A 21,274-nucleotide genomic window follows, 5' to 3' on the forward strand; every position below is an offset into this window, starting at 1 on the left:
TGCAGCACACCAATTCAAGATAGAAAAGCTTATGCTTTTAAAGGGAACCTGTCACCCCCAAAATCGAAGGTGAGCTAAGCCCACCGGCATCAGGGGCCCCCGATGTATCCTGAAAGATGAGAAAAAGAGGTTAGATTATACTCACCCAGGGGCGGTCCCAGTTCTGTTCTGGTCCGATAGGCATTGCGGTCCGGTCCGGGGCCTCCCATCTTCTTACTATAACGTCCTCTTCTTGTCTTCACGCTGCAGCTCCGGCGCAGGAGTACTTTGTCTGCCCTGTTGAGGAGCAGACAAAGTACTGCAAAGTACTGCAGTGCGCAGGTGCTGGGCCTCTCTGACCTTTCCCGACGCCTGCGCACTGCAGTACTTTGCTCTGCCCTCAACAGGGCAGACAAAGTACGCCTGCACCGGAGCTGCAGCGTGAAGACAAGAAGAGGACGTCATCATAAGAAGATGGGAGGCCCCGGACCGCGATGCCCATCGGACCAGAAATGAACCGGGACCGCCCCTGGGTGAGTATAATCTAACCTCTTTTTCTCATCGTTCAGGATACATCGGGGGCTTATCTACAACATTACAGAATGCTGTAGATAAGCCCCTGATGCCGGTGGGCTTAGCTCACCTTCAATTTTGGGGGTGACAGGTTCTCTTTAACCCCTTCCCGACCCATGACGCCACGTAGGCGTCATGAAAACCCGTGCCTTCCCGACCCATGACGCCTATGTGGCGTCATGGAATGATCGCGTCCCTGCAGATCGGGTGAAGGGGTTAACTCCGATTTCACCCGATCTGCAGGAACAGGGGGAGTGGTGCTTCAGCCCAGGGGGGGTGGCTTCACCCCCCCGTGGCTACGATCGCTCTGATTGGCTGTTGAAAGTGAAACTGCCAATCAGAGCGATTTGTAATATTTCACCCAAAAAAACGGTGAAATATTACAATCCAGCCATGGCCGATGCTGCAATATCATCGGCCATGGCTGGAAAACCTAATCTGCCCCCACCCCACCCCACCGATCGCCCCCCCAGTGCTCCGTTACGTGGCCGCCCCCCCCTAAATCGTCTTGTCTGCTCCTCCGTCCTCCTGTCCGCTCCCCCCATGCTCCGGTGCCCCCTCCCTGTGCTCCGGTGCCCCCCCGTGATCCGATCACCCCCCCTACATACTTACCGGGCCTCCCAGTGTCCGTCCGGCTTCTCCATGGGCGCCGCCATCTTCCAATATGGCGGGCGCATGCGCACTGCACCCGCAGAGTCTGCCTGCTGGCAGATTCGTTCCAGATGTATTTTGATCACTGCGATATAGCCTATCACAGTGATCAAAATGAAAAAAAAGTAAATGACCCCCCTTTATCACCCCCATAGGGACAATAATAAAAATAAATAAATTTTTTTTTTTTTTTTCTGCTAGGGTTAGGGTTAGAACTAGGGTTAGAATTAGGGTTAGAATTAGGGTTAGGGTTAGGGTTAGGGGTAGGGTTAGGGCATGTGCACACAGTGCGGATTTGGCTGCGAATCCGCAGCGGATTGCCGCGGATCCGCAGCGGATTGGCCGCGGATCCGCAGCGGATTGGCCGCGGATCCGCAGCGGATCCGCAGCGGATTGGCCGCGGATCCGCAGCGGATTGGCCGCTGCGAATTCGTAGCAGTTTTCCATCAGGTTTACAGTACCATGTACACCTATGGAAAACCAAATCTGCTGTGCCCATGGTGCGGAAAATACCGTGCGGAAACGCTGTGTATTTTCCGCAGCATGTCAATTTTGTGCGGATTCCGCAGCTTTTTACACCTGTTCCTCAATAGGAATCCGCAGGTGAAATCCGCACAAAAAAACACTGGAAATCCGCTGTAAATCCGTAGGTAAAACGCAGTGCCTTTTACCTGCGGTTTTTTCAAAAATGGTGCGGAAAAATCTCACACGAATCCGCAAAGTGGGCACATAGCCTTAGGGTTAGGGTTGGAATTAGAGTTAGGGTACCGTCTCACAGTGGCACTTTGATCGCTACGACGGTACGATCCGTGACGTTCCAGCGATATCCATACGATATCGCTGTGTCTGACACGCAGCAGCGATCAGGGACCCTGCTGAGAATCGTACGTCGTAGCAGATCGTTTGGAACTTTCTTTCGTCGCTGGATCTCCCGCTGTCATCGCTGGATCGTTGTGTGTGACAGCGATCCAGCGATGCGTTCGCTTGTAACTAGGTTAAACATCGGGTTACTAAGCGCAGGGCCGCGATTAGTAACCCGATGTTTACCGTGGTTACCAGCGTAAAAGTAAAAAAAAAAAAAAACCGTACATACTCACATTTTGGTGTCCTTCAGGTCCCTTGCCGTCTGCTTCCCGCTCTGACTGTCTGCCGGCCGGAAAGTGAGAGCACAGCACAGCAGTGACGTCACCGCTGCGCTCTGCTCTCACTGTACGGCGGCACTCAGTCAGAGCGGGAAGCAGACGGCAAGGGACCTGAAGGACACCAAAATGTGAGTATGTACGTTTTTTTTTTTTTACTTTTACGCTGGTAACCACGGTAAACATTGGGTTACTAAGTGCGGCCCTGCGCTTAGTAACCCGATGTTTACCCTGGTTACCCGGGACTTTGGCATCGTTGGTCGCTGGAGAGCGGTCTGTGTGACAGCTCCCCAGTGACCACACAATGACTTTCCAACGATCACGGCCAGGTCGTATCGCTGGTCGTGATCGTTGGTAAATTGTTATGTGAGACGGTACCCTTAGGGTTGGAATTAGGGCTAGGGTTGGAAATAGGGTTAAGATTAGGCTTGTGGTTAGGGTTACGGATAGGGTTAGGGTTGTGTTGGGGTTACAGTTGTGGGTAGGGTTGGGATTAGGGTTAGGATTAGGGTTGGATTTAGGGTTACGGGTGTGTTGGGGTTAGGGTTGTGGATAGGGGTGTGTTGGGGTTAGGGTTGTGATTAGGGTTATGGCTACAGTTGGGATTAGGGTTAGGGGTGTGTTGGGGTTAGTGTTGAAGTTAGAATTGAGGGGTTTCCACTGTTTAGGCACATCAGGGGTCTCCAAACGCAACATGGCGCCACCATTGATTCCAGCCAATCTTGCGTTCAAAAAGTCAAATGGTGCGCCCTCCCTTCCAAGCCCCGACGTGCGCCCAAACAGTGGTTTACCCCCACATATGGGATACCAGCGTACTCAGGACAAACTGGGCAACAACTATTGGGGTCTAATTTCTCCTGTTACCCTTGCAAAAATAAAAAATTACTTGCTAAAACATAATTTTGAGGAAAGAACAATTATTTTTTATTTTCACGGCTCTACGTTATAAACTTATGTGAAACACTTGGGGGTTGAAAGTGCTCACCACACATCTAGATAAGATCCTTTTGGGGTCTAGTTTCCAAAATGGGGTCACTTGTGGGGTGTTTCTACTGTTTAGGCACATCAGGGGCTCTGCAAATGCAACGTGACGCCCGCAGACCATTCCATCAAAGTCTGCATTTCAAATGTCACTACTTCCCTTCCGAGCCCTGACGTGCGCCCAAACAGTGGTTTACCCCCACATATGGGGTACCATCGTACTCACAACAAACTGGGCAACAAATATTGGGGTCCAATTTCTCCTGTTACCCTTGTGAAAATAAACAATTGCTTGCTAAAACATCTTTTTTGAGGAAAGAAAAATGATTTTTTATTTTCACGGCTCTGCGTTGTAAACTTCTGTGAAGCACTTGGGGGTTGAACGTGCTCACCACACATCTAGATAAGTTCCTTGGGGGGTCTAGTTTCCAAAATGGGGTCACTTGTGGGGGGTTTCTACTGTTTAGGCACATCAGGGGCTCTGCAAACATAACATGATTCCCGCAGACCATTTCATCAAAGTCTGCATTCCAAATCGTCACTACTTCCCTTCCGAGCCCCGCCATGTGCCCAAACAGTGGTTTACCCCCATATATGGGGTATCAGCGTACTCAGGAGAAACTGGACAACAACTTTTGGGGTCAAATTTTTCCTGTTACCCTTGGGAAAATTAAAAAATTCTGGGCTAAAAAAATATTTTTGAGGAAAGAAAACACATTTTTTATTTTCACGTCTCTGCGTTATAAACTTCTGTGAAGCACTTGGGGGTTCAAAGTGCTCACCACACATCTAGATAAGTTCCCTTGGGGGTCTAGTTTCCAAAGTGGGGTCAATTGTGGGGAGTTCCTACTGTTTAGGCACATCAGGGGCTCTGCAAACGCAACGTGACGCCCGCAGAGCATTCCATTAAAGTCTGCATTTCAAAACGTCACTACTTCCCTTCCGCTCCCCGACGTGTGCCAAAACAGTGGTTTACCCCCACATATGGGGTATCAGCGTACTCAGGAGAAACTGCACAACAAATTTTGGGGTCCAATTTCTCCTGTTACCCTTGGGAAAATAAAAAATTGTGGGTTAAAAAATCATTTTTGAGGAAAGAAAAATAATTTTTTTATTTTCATGGCTCTGCGTTATAAACTTCTGTGAAGCACCTGGGGGTTTTAAGTGCTCACTATACATCTAGATTAGTTCCTTGGGGGGTCTAGTTTCCAAAATGGGGTCACTTGTAGGGGAGCTCCAATGTTTAGGCACACAGGGGCTCTCCGAACGCAACATGGTGTCCACTAACGATTGGAGCTAATTTTCCATTGAAAAAGTCAAATGGCGCGCCTTCCCTTCCAAGCCTTGCCGTGCACCCAAACAGTGGTTTACCCCCACATATGAGGTATCGGCGTACTCAGGAGAAATTGCCCAACAAATTTTAGGATCCATTTTATCCTGTTGCCCATGTGAAAATGAAAAAATTGAGGCTAAAAAAATTTTGTTGTGAAAAAAAAGTACTTTTTCATTTTTTACGGATCAATTTGTGAAGCACCTGAGAGTATAAAGTGCTCACTATGCATCTAGATAAGTTCCTTGGGGGGTCTAGTTTCCAAAATGGGGTCACATGTGGGGGAGCTTCAATGTTTAGGCACACAGGGTCTCTCCAAACGCGACATGGTGTCCGCTAACGATGGAGATAATTTTTCATTCAAAAAGTCAAATGGCGCGCCTTCCCTTCCGAGCCTTGCCGTGCACCCAAACAGTGGTTTACCCCCACATATGAGGTATCGGCGTACTCAGGAGAAATTGCCCAACAAATTTTAGGATCCATTTTATCCTGTTGCCCATGTGAAAATGAAAAAATTGAGGCTAAAAAATTTTTTTGTGAAAAAAAAGTACTTTTTCATTTTTACGGATCAATTTGTGAAGCACCTGGGGGATTAAAGTGCTCACTATGCATCTAGATAAGTTCCTTGGGGCGTCTAGTTTCCAAAATGGGGTCACTTGTGGGGGAGCTCCAATGTTTAGGCACACGGGGGCTCTCCAAACGCGACATGGTGTCCGCTAAAGATTGGAGCCAATTTTTCATTGAAAAAGTCAAATGGCGCTCCTTCGCTTCCGAGCCCTGCCGTGCGCCCAAACAGTGGTTTACCCCTACATATGAGGTATCAACGTACTCAGGACAAATTGGACAACAACTTTTTTGGTCCAGTTTCTCCTTTTACCCTTGGGAAAATAAAAAAATTGTTGCTAAAAGATCATTTTTGTGACTAAAAAGTTAAATGTTCACTTTTTCCTTCCATGTTGCTTCTGCTGTTGTGAAACACCTGAAGGGTTAATAAACTTCTTGAATGTGGTTTTGAGCACCTTGAGGGGTGCAGTTTTTAGAATGGTGTCACTTTTGGGTATTTTCAACCATATAGAACCCTCAAACTGACTTCAAATGTGAGGTGGTCCCTAAAAAAAATGGTTTTGTAAATTTTGTTGTAAAAATGAGAAATCACTGGTCAAATTTTAACCCTTATAACTTCCTAGCAAAAAAAAAATTTTCCAAAATTGTGCTGATGTAAAGTAGACATGTGGGAAATGTTATTTATTAACTATTTTGTGTCACATAACTCTCTGGTTTAACAGAATAAAAATTAAAAATGTGAAAATTGCGAAATTTTCAAAATTTTCGCCAAATTTCCGTTTTTTTCACAAATAAACTCAGAAATTATCGACCTAAATTTACCACTAACATGAAGCCCAATATGTCACGAAAAAACAATCTCAGAACCGCAAGGATCCGTTGAAGCGTTCCTGAGTTATTACCTCATAAAGGGACACTGGTCAGAATTGCAAAAAACGGCAAGGTCATTAAGGCCAAAATAGGCTGGGTCATGAAGGGGTTAATAGCCTATGTAAGCAATACTTCAGTTCATAGTGTGAACCTTTATCAAGCAAGTGTTAATGCAATCCTTAAAGGTGCTTCAATTACAGAAGTAATTCATTTACAAACTGCAACATTTCATGATCACAGTAATGTAATAGTACAAATAGTAAATAAGCGTAAATTTCAGTACAAATATAATAAACTGCATAGTGATAGCCATAGTATAATACAAATTATATAAAGTGCAAAATTCGTTAATTGCTACTCTTGTATCACATGTGCATAAATAGATATAATCATGACTCAATCCATTATGTATTCACAAAAAGCGCCTCATTTGGCGTCCATAAATAGACATGCAAATTTCATGTTTATGGATGCTGAATGAGGCACTTTTTGTGAATACATAATTGGGTGAGACATGATTATATGTATTTATGTACATGTGATACAAGATCAGCAATTAACGATTTCAAAACTCACATAAATCATAGGTACACCAACCGGAAGAAAAGATGAGACGTAACGGTTTCAAAACATTGTGTAGAATATGTGCATAGCAAAAAAGACCGAAGATTCTGTATTATGAACCACATTTAAGAAGGGGCGGTGATAGGGTTAAATTGCTCAAAACAAAAGAATTACTATGGATACACACACTAAATAACTTGAGACTAGAGAAGTGCGAACCTTTCAAGGTTTGTCTCGGTTCGGATTCAAAACAGTTCGCCAAACATTTTGTCGAACTTATCTGAACCTCATTGAATTCAATGGGAGGCAAAACCAAACACATAGACAACACCTTCAGGGGAGGGGGGCAAAAAGCTGCACAAAAAGCTCAAATTAGCGGCAGACACCCGTAAGAGTGATATCAATTGACCCACAGTATAAATCCGATAATGGCACAGGAGTAGTCAGCCATGGGCATGCGTGAGGTATCAGGGTCTGGGCCAGCATTTACAGCTTTGAATTTAAGCTTAAATTAAGATGAGGTGGATGAGGGACCGGTGTAAGTGTGAGATCTTTTGGAACACCTGGAGTGGACCCGCAGATCCACGACAACGAACCTCCCAAGGGTGAGCTGACCAGGTAGACCACCCCCTATACAGGGAGCGTTAGGGGCAGACCCAAGGGAGACTATTGCCGCAGAAGCTGGAACCCGGAGACAGGTAGTAGGAGGTACAAAATAAGAAGCTGGGCGTAGGACGGACAGAGCGGGGTAAGATGAAGTAGTTTGGTAAGAGCTGAGTACAGGCGAGACCAAAGGAGCACTGGGAAAGGGAAGACACAAAGGAAGCAGGACAGGACAGAGACACTAGACTAACAGAGTACGGAGCGGACACTGGGAGGGCTGGACTGGACGAGGAGACAAGGAAGCCTGGGAAAGGCAGAGAAGCTGAACTAGCTGGACAGAGCGGAGACTCAGAACAGGCAGTGCAAAGACAAAAGTGGACCTGAGTCACAGAAGCACAAATGACAGACAGGCAAGGAGCAGAGGAAGGAATCGCCTTAAATACTTGGAGTGCTGAAGGACTTCCGGGTCACGGTCCTCCAGGATCACAGAGTGGAGATACAGAGCGCCAGTAAATCAGAAAGAGGAAGTGCCGGAGTGGGCGGTGTGCACTCGCACCTAACGAGAACCAGGGAGTGGAGAAGAATGAAGGAGAGGACGCACGCATGCAGGAGGAGCGTGCCGCAGCGGGTAAGTATGAGCAGGGGGAGAGGCGGTGGTCCCGGCAGCAGGCACGGCCACAGAAGGAGTGATCGTGACTGTAAGCCTGTTGTGCTGGGTGCCCCGATATCTCATGCAACAGCTTAAATGTGATTTTTGATCAGTCATACTCAAGTGTAACAAATATCAGCTTGGTATACCATAAATGATATAAAAATTTAAGTATAGTAACACAGATAGTTGAATGAAAGCAATTGAAGTCCTGCCGGTCCGGGAGCTCTACAGCTACAGGCAACACACAAGAAGGAGACCCAACTTGGAGTACAAATATTTCCCAAAATTATAGACAAACACCATGAAAGTGTCATTAATTTGTAGTATAATACAGTGGGCCTGGTTTTTTGCAGCAGTCTCACACACAAAAAAGGGAGATTTAAATTCTCAACAAGTTTATATACACCTTCTACCTTGCTTTATAGTACCATATAACGGTTGTTAGTTTGGTTACATTTACCCAAAAATGAGGAAGTCTGGTGGAAGAGGCCGTGGGCGGTCATTGCCAGCTGGTAATGATGGTGGTGGTGGTGGTGGAGCATCTGGTGGTAGTGGGAAAAGCAAAATAGCACCTAAGGCTCGAGTTGTTGAGCCAGCGTCATCGTCTGGCTACACAAGGCCTCGAAGGCTCCCTTATCTGGGAGTTGGAAAACCGCTTTTAAAGCCGGAGCAGCAGGAACAAGTTTTGGCTTTCATTGCTGACTCAGCCTCTAGCTCTTTCGCCTCCTCTTCAGAAAGTTCGAAATATAAAAGCAGCGAGTTGTCAGTGGATGCTCCCGGTCAGGAACAAGTCGCTTCCTTGTGTCCTTCACCCAAAGCAAAACTGAAGGATGCAGCAGGCGACACTACAGTTTACTCCATGGAGCTCTTTACACATACCGTGCCAGGGTTAGAAAGGGAAATAGTTAACAGCCCATTACAAGATGAATCGGACATGGAGTGCACAGATGCACAGCCACAGCTAGATTATTATGCTGTTCTATTGACTCAGATCACTACATTGCCCTCGCAGTGTACTGAGCCAGAATCTGACCCTGATGAGACTATGGTGCGCCATCCCGAACGCTATAGCACCTTACACGGTGACACAGAGGACGGTGCACAGGACATTGAAGAGGAGGTGATAGATGACCCAGTTGTTGACCCAGATTGGCAGCCATTGGGGGAACAGGGTGCCGCTGGCAGTAGCTCTGAAGCGGAGGAGGATGATCCGCAGCAGGCATCAACATCGCAACAGCTTTCATCTGGCAGGCCCGTATCAGGCCCAAAACGTGTGTCTAAAACAAAACAGTTTTAGGACAGCGTGGCCAATAGGTGAAAGTAGCACAGCGTGCAATGCCTGTAAAGGTATTCGATAGTAGGAAGAGTGCAGTGTGGCAATTTTTTAACCAAGATCCGACTGATCAGTGCAAAGTTATCTGTAAGAAATGCTCAAAGACCTTTAGCAGAGGGAAGAATCCTCTAAATTTAAATACAACGTGCATGCGTAGACATTTAACCAGCATGCACTTGCAAGCCTGGACTAACTACCAAACGTCCCGTAATGTTGGCGCACCTGCTCAGAATGAAGGTAGTCAGCAAGGCTACATTGCTTCCCTCAATGTAAGCCCACCGTTTAGGACATCACCTGCAGCAAATGCGGAGGTATCGTCACAAGGCCAAAGCAGTCAGGGAATCACCAGGTTCTTGGTAGGAAACACTGTATGTAGGCCAACATCCAGAATACCATCACCAACCCTCTCTCAATCTGCCATGTCCACCACCACCCCCACTAGTTCCACCATATGCAGCTCTCCAGTCCAGCTCACCCTACAAGAGACTCTCGTTATTAAAAGGAAGTACTCATCCTCTCATCCGCATACACAGGGTTTGAACGCCCACATTGCTAGACTAATCTCGTTAGAGATGATGCCCTACCGGTTGGTTGAAAGCGAAGCTTTCAAAGCCCTGATGGCCTACGCAGTACCACACTATGACCTACCCAGTCGACACTTCTTTGCGAGAAAAGCCATCCCAGCCCTCCACCAGCATGTCAAAGACCGCATTGTCCATGCACTCAGGCAATCAGTCAGTAGAAATATGTACCTCACAACAGATGCTTGGACCAGTAGGCATGGCCAGGGATGTTATGTGTCCATCACGGCACACTAGGTTAATGTGGTGGATGCAGGGTCCACAGGGGACAGCCATAGTGGGACAGTTCTGCCTAGCCCACGGTCTAGGAAACAGTTGGCTGTAGGCGTTCGCCACCCCTCCTCCTCCTCCTACTCCTCCAGCAGAAGCGAAAGCTAGTCCACAGAGCGTGGTCACACGACCACTCCATCCGCAGCTGCCAGTGTTGCACACGAGGTGTCCCATTATGGAACAGCTAGTGGTAGGCGTCAGCAGGCTGTGATGGAAATGAAGTGTTTGGGCGACAACAGACACACCGCGGACGTTCTGGCCGAGTTCTTGCAGCAAGAAACTCAGTCATGGCTGGGCAGTGTACATCTTGAGGCAGGCAGTGATAACGGAAGGAATTTTATGGCTGCCATAGCCCTTTCAGAACTGAAACACATACCTTGCCTGGCTCACACCTTGAACCTGGTGGTGCAGTGCTTCCTGAAAAGTTATACGGGAATTACCAGCCCTGCTCCTGAAGGTGCGAAGACTTTGCTCGCACATCTGCCGGTCGCCCGTACACTCCAGCCGTATGCAGAACCATCAGCAATCGTTGAAGCTTCCCCAGCACCGCCTAATAATCGACGTTGCATCAAGGTGGAACTCCACACTGCACATGCTTCAGAGGCTGTGCGAACAGAGGCATGCTGTAATGTATTTGTGGGAGGATACACATACACGGGCAGGCAGTTGGGTGGCAGACATGGAGTTGTCAGGTGTGCAGTGGTCGAAGCTACTAGACCTTTGTCAAGTCCTTCAGTGTTTTGAGGAATGCACATGGCTGGTAAGTGCAGATGACGCCATCATAAGCATGAGCATCCCACTAATGCGTCTGCTGATGCAAAGTTTGACGCGCCTTAAGGAGCAGGCGTCTGCAGCTGAGGATGAGGGAAGCCTTGATGACAGTCAGCCATTGTCTGCTCAGGGAACTCTCCTGGACGAGGTGGCGGACGAAGAGGAGGAGGATGATGGGGATGAATATTTATGGGAGGAGGACGCTTCTGAGGGGGCCATAGAAACTGGTGGAGTTGCAAGGTCAGGTACAGGGTTTTTGCGGGAGACAAGTGATGTTGATTTGCCAGAAAGTGCTCCTCAACCCAGCACAAGCAGTAAATTGACACCTGGAACATTGCCCACATGGCTGATTATGCCTTGCGTATCCTAAAAAGGGACCCCCGCATTATCAAAATGATGACCGATGACGATTACTGGTTGGCCTGCCTCCAGGATCCACGCTATAAAGGGAAATTGCAAAATATCATGCCACATGAGAACCTTGAGCAAATATTGGCTACCAAACAAGCAACTCTTGTAGACCGTTTGGTTCAGGCATTCCCAGCACACAGCGGCGGTGATGGTTCTCACACGACCTGCAGGGGGCAACATGGCGGAGGTGTTAGAGGTGCACAAATCAGAAGTGGCATTGGACAGAGGGGTTTTATGACCAGGTTGTGGAGTGATTTTGCAATGACCGCAGACACGACAGGTACTGCTGCATCAATTCAAAGTGACAGGAGACAACATTTGTCCAGTATGGTTACGAACTATTTTTCCTCCCTTATCGATGTTCTCCCTCACACATCATTCCCCTTTGATTACTGGGCATCTAAAATAGACACCTGGCCTGAATTGGCAGAATATGCATTACAGGAGCTTGCTTGCCCAGCTGCTAGTGTGCTATCAGAAAGAGTCTTCAGTGCTGCTGGTTCAATACTGACCGAAAAAAGGACTCGTCTGGCTACCCAAAATGTTGATGATCTAACCTTCATTAAAATGAACCAATCATGGATTTCTAATTATTTTGCCCCACCTTCCCCTGCTGACACGTAGCTTGCCTGAAAAATGTCTTGCTTTTGGCCTCCTCTTACTGACTGCTCCAATTCCTCCATTTGCAGCTGCTGAATGTCCACCATAGGCCATTTTTTTACCTCCATAAATGGGCTGACTCCCCCCACAGGGCCGTGGTCACCACCTAGCGCAAGCACCCGTGTGAGTGCCGTTTGCCTGGACAGGTGGGTGTGCCCACTCTTGGGCGACGGCACTGGCACAGGGTCCCTCATAGTACAATGAAGTGTCTCTGACGGTGGTGGTGCACAACCAATGTCAGACACACCGTCGTAATATGAGGGGCCCTGGGCCAGTACCGCCGCCCATGAGAGAGTGTCCCCCCAAGCTCGAACAGCGCTCTACCACTTGCAAAACTTACCTCTCCCGGCTCCACCACTGTGTAGTCTGTGCTGTTAAATCCTTCAATGGCACTGCCAATAAAAATGTGTTGAAATGATAGATGATAGTAAAAATATACAGGGGCCCTGGCCTCCATTTAGACCAGTTAATACTTTGCGCCAACTACCACTGTCTGCTACTCAGCAGAGGAGCCCACCCCTGTACGTAGCTATGCCACCTGTTTATTTATGAAAATTTGTTTGGCAGACATTTACCTCACTTTATGATTTTGGCCTACTAACTGTGTCATCCACTCCTTACAGTTGTCCTACACTGAACAAACCTATGCCGCCAGTTTACTCCTGTTACCAGTTTTGAACTGCATTGAGCCTACTTTTTTATTTTAGGCCTACAAAGTCTGTCTGCACCACTCTGAGTCCTTACAATCTTCCTCCTCTGAACAAACCAATGCCGCCTGTGTACCCATGTAACCTATTTTGCACTGCATAGAGCCTACTTTTTTATTTTAGGCCTACAAAGTCTGTCTGCGCCACTCCTTACAATCGTCATCTGCTGAACAAACCAATGCCGCCTGTGTACCCCTGTAACCTATTTTACACTGCATAGAGCCTACTTTTTTATTTTAGGCCTACAAAGTCTGTCTGCGCCACTCCTTACAATCGTCCTCCGCTGAACAAACCAATGCCACCTGTGTACCCCTGTAACCTATTTTACACTACATAGAGCCTACTTTTTTATTTTAGGCCTACAAAGTCTGTCTGTGCCACTCCGAGTCCTTACAATCGTCCTCCCCTGAACAAACCAATGCCGCCTTTGTACCCCTGTAACCAATTTTGCACTGCATTGAGCCAACTGTTTTATTTTAGGCCTACTACCTGTGTCTGTCTGCACCACTCAATACTGCTGTCCTCCACTGAACAAAGCTGAGCATAGATTTTCAGGCTTTCAGCCTATATCAGATATTAAACTGCATTTGGCCTACTTGTTTGGTTGGGCCTACTAACGGTGTCTGCCGCTCCTTGCTTTTCTCCTCCACTGAACAAAGCTGAGCTTCAATTTTCAGCATATATCAGATATTAAACTGCATTTGGCCTACTTGTTTGGTTGGGCCTACTAACGGTGTCTGCCGCTGGTTGTTGTTCTCCTCCACTGAACAAAGCTGTGCTTCAATTTTCAGGCTTTCAGCCTTTATATCAGATATGAAACTGCATTTGGCCTACTTCTTTGGTTGGGTCTACTGACTGTGTCTGCCGCTGGTTGTTGTTCTCCTCCACTGAACAAAGCTGTGCTTCAATTTTCAGGCTTTCAGCCTTTATATCAGATATGAAACAGCATTTGGCCTACTTGTTTGGTTTGGCCTACTAACGGTGTCTGCCTCTGCTTGTTCTCCTCCACTGAACAAAGCAGTGCCACCTGTTTACTCCTGTTACCAATTTTGAACTTCATTTGGCCCACTTTATTACTTGGGCCTATTAACTGTGTCTGCCACTCATTACAGTTTTCCTCCACTGAACAAAGCAATGCCGCCTGTTTAGTCCTGTTACCAATTTTTAACTGCATTTAGCCTACTTTATTCTTTGGGCCTATATCTGTGTTTCCTCCTCATCCTGCCCATTGCCCAGCCACTGCTAGATGAGTCTGCTGGTACATTGACACAGACCACAGATTTCGCGAAACCCGACTCGATCCTAAAAAAGTCAAAGTCGCTCAACTCTAGTGGGTATAGATAGAAGCTGCGATGCAGTTGGGGAGGAGGGGCTGTTGAAGTCTCCCAGGTTAAGGGTTGGAAATTCTGAGGACATGAAGTGTTGCAGCAAGGTAGAAAAGTGGTCAAGGAAGTAGGTGGGTGAGCCTGGGGGACAGTGCATGGCCGCTACTCTGATGGAGAGAGGATGGAAGACACTGCTGCATGGACCTCAAAATACTAATGGCGTCCAATCCGCCTGAATTGATTTTTTTTAGTTTTAAAAAAAGGATTGATGATGGCAGTGAGTAGTGTTTGGTTATCCAGTCGTCTCACAATCGTGTAATTTTCTGGACAATAGGGGCCAGCTGAGAGCTCTTCGCTCCAAAGATCACAGCGGGTGGTTCTGCGTGACTCCCGGTCTTTGATAATTGGATGGCCAATCCAATCTGTTGGCCACAGAAATGCAGCCTATCCGCCTTGTGAATACAGATGGTTTATGAAAGCTGATGGCTGTTACAGTCATCCAGTACCAGTTGCCCAGTCACCATTACTTCTCTAACAAAAGATGTTCCTGTGTTACACCAGCATTTTGCGGACATCACCCGTTCCCTGAAAAAAATTATGTTTGACAGGGTGAATTTCAACACTGACACCTGTCCGAGGAACCATGGACAGGGGCGTTAAATCTCGCTGACTAGGCACTTGGTAACTCTTGTGGCTGAGGGTGCAGGCGGGGAAGGGGCTGCTGCACAAGTATTGGAATCTTCAAGGCTTGCAGGGTGCTTGGGGATAGAGAACTAAACCACTACACACATAAGGATAGCTAAATTACTAGACAATAGGGCTTGGATAAATAAACTACTAAACACATAAAGTTGGATATCTAAACCACTACACACAAGAAGATGGAGATCTAAACTACTAGACAACAGGGGTTGGAGAACTAACTACTAAACGCATAGTTTTAGAGAGCTAAACCACTACACACCAAAGGATGGTGAGCTAAAACACTAGACACCAAAGTGTCACTAGACAGCAAATCTTGGAATCCCCAAGACTTGCATGACAAACCTCTGTATCTAACCCTTCCTGCACTGCTTTTGTCTACTCCACCTCCTGTAGCCATCTTGCCCACCAAGTGCTCTTGTGTTCTCTATGAGAAATCCTCTAGGAGGCATCTCTGGTGGTGTTTTTTCTCCTACAGAATAAAAGGATCTGCAGTCTGAAATCAGACATTCTTTGAATTCTTATCTTCCTCAATATCATCCATCAGGGGAGAGTCAGGATCTCCCATAACACATTAGACTGTCAACCCAACCCACTGAAATTGTCAGGTTCAGCCCACGTAAGTCTCAGTTGTATGCGGGCCTTCAGAATGAACTCTTCTGCACTATGATAGGGAGATACTGTACAGTATGTGCGTTATTCCCTGCTAGTAATGGTCTGATAATGTGTCCTCTGCTGGACAGAAGGCATCTGATACACATGGATAATAAACATTAAAATGCTGCACTATATTTTACATAAAACCAGAACACATGAGCTGCACGCACAGTGAACAAGCCCGTAGAGACATGTTCACACCACCAAGAGACTTGAAAGCACAAAAAAGCACAGTAAAACCAAAAACACTCTGTTGCAAAAAAATCACAGTGAACAGCAAGTGCTAGTAAAAAGATGGAAAAAACAGGGTATTTGGTTGATACGTTTTTTGCAAAAAATGTATATTAAGCCGCTCTACCAAACGTCAAGGTATACCCGCATCAGAGCAGTCCTAACTAATGTATGTAATCCCTATCTGATGTATTTAAAACCTGGTCATATGTACAATACCTGTATGAGCAGGATTCAGAAAAGGAATGTCCATGTGGACATGCTGGACAGAACGGCTCCACCGTAAAACTATATTTTACATTAATATCAATTGGCGTGACAAACAAATGAAGTTTGAGGCCATGTGCACACGTTCAGGATTTTTCACGTTTTTTTCGCGTTTTTTTGCTATAAAAACGTGATAAAAACGCGAAAAAAACGCTAACATATGCCTCCTATTATTTACAGGGTATTCCGCATTTTTTGTGCAAATGTTGAATTTTTTTCCGCGAAAAAATCGCATCGCGGAAAAAAAAGCAACATGTTCATTAAAATTGCGGAATTGCGGGGATTCCGCACACCTAGGTGTGCATTGATCTGCTTACTTCCCGCACGGGGTTGTGCCCACCATGCGGGAAGTAAGCAGATTATGTGCGGTTGGTACCCAGGGTGGAGGAGAGGAGACTCTCCTCCACGGACTGGGCACCTGTTATGACCCCAATGGCAGAGGGTCTCAAAAGTACATACCAAGTCTGCAAACATAAAAAACCAGCTCATAGGGCAGTGGTAACTGGGCTAACCGTATATCTAATCCTAGCACCACAAATAGCAGCAGCCGGGGAACGTGCCTACGTTGGTTCTAGACGTCTCGCGCCAGCCGGAGAACTAACTAACCCTAGAAGGGAAAAGATAGACCTTTCTTGCCTCCAGAGAAAAGACCCCAAAAGTTGGATACAAGCCCCCCACAAATAATAACGGTGAGGTAAGGAGAAAAGACAAACGTAAGAATGAACTAGATATTTAGCAAAGAGAGGCCCACTGACTAATAGCAGAATATAGTAAGATGACTTATACGGTCAGCAAAAACCCTATCAAAATTTCCACGCTGGATATTCAAGAACCCCCGAACCGTCTAACGGCCCGGGGGGAGAATACCAGCCCCCTAGAGCTTCCAGCAAAATCAGGAATCACATTTAGTACAAGCTGGACAGAAAATAAGAGCAATACAGATAACCAAAAAACAAGGAAGCAGGACTTAGCTTAATTTTGCAAAAACCAGGACCAGCAGACAGGAGCAAACAGAAAGGATCTGATTACAACGATGCCAGGCACTGGACTGAGGATCCAGGAAGTTTATATAGCAACACCCCTGGACTAACGACCCAGGTGGGTGCCAAACTGAGGAAAGACAATCCCAGAGTCATATCACTAGTGACCACAAGAGGGAGCCAAAAAAGTCTAATTCACAACAGTACCCCCCCTTTAAGGAGGGGTCACCGAACCCTCACCAGGACCACCAGGGTGATCAGGATGAGCAGCGTGAAAGGCACGAACTAAATCGGCCGCATGCACATCAGAGGCAACCACCCAGGAATTATCCTCCTGGCCATAGCCCTTCCACTTGACCAGATACTGAAGCCTCCGTCTGGAGAGACGAGAATCCAAGATCTTCTCCACCACGTACTCCAACTCGCCCTCAACCAACACCGGAGCAGGAGGCTCAACAGAAGGAACCACAGGCACAACGTACCGCCGCAACAAAGACCTATGGAACACGTTGTGAATGGCAAACGACACCGGAAGATCCAAGCGAAAGGACACAGGATTAAGGATTTCCAATATCTTGTAAGGACCGATGAAGCGAGGCTTAAATTTAGGAGAGGAGACCTTCATAGGAACAAATCGAGAAGACAGCCATACCAAATCCCCAACACGAAGTCGGGGACCCACACCGCGGCGGCGGTTGGCAAAACGCTGAGCCTTCTCCTGTGACAACTTTAAGTTGTCCACCACATGATTCCAGATCTGCTGCAACCTATCCACCACGGAATCTACCCCAGGACAGTCAGAAGGCTCCACATGTCCCGAGGAAAAACGAGGATGGAAACCAGAGTTGCAAAAAAAAGGCGAAACCAAAGTAGCGGAACTAGCCCGATTATTAAGGGCAAACTCAGCCAACGGCAAGAAGGTCACCCAATCATCCTGATCTGCAGAAACAAAACACCTCAAATAAGCCTCCAGAGTCTGATTAGTTCGCTCCGTTTGTCCATTAGTCTGAGGATGAAAGGCAGACGAAAACGACAAATCAATGCCCATCTTAGCACAAAAGGATCGCCAGAACCTGGAAACAAACTGGGATCCTCTGTCAGACACAATATTCTCAGGAATGCCGTGTAAACGAACCACATTCTGAAAGAACAAAGGAACCAGATCGGAAGAGGAAGGCAGCTTAGGCAAAGATACCAAATGGACCATCTTGGAAAAGCGATCACATACCACCCAGATGACAGACATGCCCTGAGACACCGGAAGATCTGAAATGAAATCCATGGAAATGTGTGTCCAAGGCCTCTTCGGGACAGGCAAGGGCAAGAGCAACCCGCTGGCACGAGAACAGCAAGGCTTAGCTCGAGCACAAGTCCCACAGGACTGCACAAATGACCGCACATCCCGTGACAAGGAAGGCCACCAAAAGGACCTAGCCACCAGATCTCTGGTGCCAAAAATTCCCGGATGCCCTGCCAACACCGAGGAATGAACCTCGGAAATGACTCTTCTGGTCCACTTATCAGGAACAAACAGTCTGTCAGGTGGACAAGAGTCAGGTCTACCAGCCTGAAATCTCTGCAACACACGTCGCAAATCCGGAGAAGTGGCTGACAAGATAACTCCCTCTTTAAGAATACCAACTGGTTCTACGACTCCAGGAGAGTCAGGCACAAAGCTCCTTGAAAGAGCATCAGCCTTCACATTCTTTGAACCTGGTAAATACGAGACCACAAAGTCAAAACGGGAGAAAAACATTGACCAGCGGGCCTGTCTAGGATTCAGGCGTTTAGCAGACTCGAGATACATCAGATTTTTGTGATCAGTCAAGACCACCACACGATGCTTAGCACCCTCGAGCCAATGACGCCACTCCTCAAATGCCCACTTCATGGCCAACAACTCCCGATTGCCAACATCATAATTCCGCTCAGCAGGCGAAAACTTCCTAGAGAAAAAGGCACATGGTCTCATTACAGAGCAACCAGGGCCTCTCTGCGACAAAACGGCCCCTGCCCCAATCTCAGAAGCATCCACTTCAACCTGAAAGGGCAGTGAGACATCAGGCTGGCACAAAACAGGCGCCGAAGTAAACCGGCGCTTCAACTCTTGGAAAGCTTCCACGGCTGCAGGAGCCCAGTTAGCAACATCAGAACCTTTCTTGGTCATATCCGTCAAAGGTTTAACAACGCTAGAAAAATTAGCGATAAAACGACGGTAGAAGTTAGCAAAACCCAAGAACTTCTGAAGACTTTTAACTGACGTGGGCTGAGTCCAATCATGAATAGCTCGGACCTTGACTGGGTCCATCTCCACCGCAGAAGGGGAAAAAATAAAACCCAAAAAGGGAACCTTCTGTACTCCAAAGAGACACTTTGAGCCCTTAACAAACAAAGCATGCTCACGCAAAACCTGAAACACCATCCTGACCTGCTCTACATGCGAGTCCCAATCATCAGAAAAAAACAGAATATCATCCAGATAAACAATCATAAATTTATCCAGATACTTCCGGAAAATATCATGCATAAAGGACTGAAACACTGAAGGAGCATTAGAGAGCCCAAAAGGCATCACCAAGTACTCAAAATGACCTTCAGGCGTATTAAATGCAGTTTTCCATTCATCTCCTTGCTTAATGCGCACAAGGTTGTACGCACCACGAAGATCTATCTTGGTGAACCACTTGGCACCTTTAATCCGGGCAAACAAGTCCGACAACAGAGGCAAAGGATACTGAAATTTAACAGTGATTTTATTCAGAAGCCGATAGTCAATACAAGGTCTCAAAGATCCGTCCTTCTTGGCCACAAAAAAGAATCCCGCACCAAGAGGGGAAGAGGATGGACGGATGTGCCCCTTCTCCAGAGACTCCTTGATATACGAACGCATTGCGGTATGCTCAGGTACAGACAGATTAAATAGTCTTCCCTTAGGAAATTTACTACCTGGAATCAAATCTATGGCGCAGTCACAGTCCCTATGAGGAGGCAGAGCACTGGACCTGGACTCGCTGAATACATCCTGATAATCAGACAAATACTCAGGAACTTCCGAAGGAGTAGAGGAAGCAATAGACACCGGCGGGGAATCACCATGAATTCCCTGACAGCCCCAACTTGACACAGACATTGCCTTCCAATCCAAGACTGGATTATGGGTCTGTAACCATGGCAGACCCAAAACGACCAAATCATGCATTTTATGCAGAACAAGAAAACGAATCACCTCCCGATGTTCAGGAGTCATGCACATGGTTACCTGTGTCCAAAACTGCGGTTTATTTTCCGCCAATGGCGTAGCATCAATACCTCTAAGAGGGATAGGATTTACCAAAGGCTCAAGAACAAAACCACAGCGCTTGGCAAATGACAGATCCATAAGACTCAGGGCAGCACCTGAATCCACAAACGCCATAACAGGGTAGGAAGACAATGAGCAAATTAAAGTCACAGACAAAATAAATTTAGGTTGCAAATTACCAATGGCGACAGGGCTAACAACCCTTGTTAGGCGTTTAGAGCATGCTGATATAACATGTGTAGAATCACCACAGTAAAAACACAACCCATTCTGACGTCTATGATTTTTCCGTTCATTTCTAGTCTGAATTCTATCACATTGCATTAAATCAGGTGTTTGTTCAGACAACACCACCAGAGGATTAGCAGTTTTGCGCTCCCGCAAACGCCGGTCAATTTAAATAGCCAGCGCCATGGAATCATTCAGACTTGTAGGAATGGAGAAACCCACCATCACATTCTTAATGGCTTCAGAAAGGCCATTTCTGAAATTTGCGGCCAGAGCACACTCATTCCACTGAGTAAGCACGGACCATTTCTGAAATTTTTGGCAATACACTTTAGCTTCATCCTGGCCCTGAGAAATAGCCAGCAAGGCTTTTTCTGCCTGAATTTCAAGATTGGGTTCCTCGTAAAGCAATCCGAGTGCCAGAAAAAACGCATCAATATTTGCCAATGCCGGATCTCCTGGTGCTAGCGAGAAGGCCCAATCCTGAGGGTCACCCCGTAAGAAAGAGATAACAATTTTAACTTGCTGAGCTGAGTCTCCAGATGAACGGGGTCTCAGAGATAGAAACAATTTACAATTATTCCTGAAATTCCTAAACTTGAATCGGTCTCCAGAGAACAGTTCAGGAATAGGTATTTTAGGTTCAGACATTGGACTACTGGTAACAAAATCTTGTATGCCCTGCACACGAGCAGCAAGCTGATCCACACTTGTAATCAAGGTCTGGACATTCATGTCTGCAGCAAGCACAAGCCACTCAGAGGTAAAGGGGAGGAACAAAGAGAGGAAAAAAAAAAAAACTCAGAATTTCCTTTCTTATTATCCCACTTCTGCAATGCATTAAACATTCAACTTTGGCCTGGCATACTGTTATGACCCCAATGGCAGAGGGTCTCAAAAGTACATACCAAGTCTGCAAACATAAAAAACCAGCTCATAGGGCA

The sequence above is a fragment of the Ranitomeya variabilis genome, chromosome 1, assembly GCF_051348905.1.
Source record: "Ranitomeya variabilis isolate aRanVar5 chromosome 1, aRanVar5.hap1, whole genome shotgun sequence".
NCBI lineage: Eukaryota > Metazoa > Chordata > Amphibia > Anura > Dendrobatidae > Ranitomeya > Ranitomeya variabilis.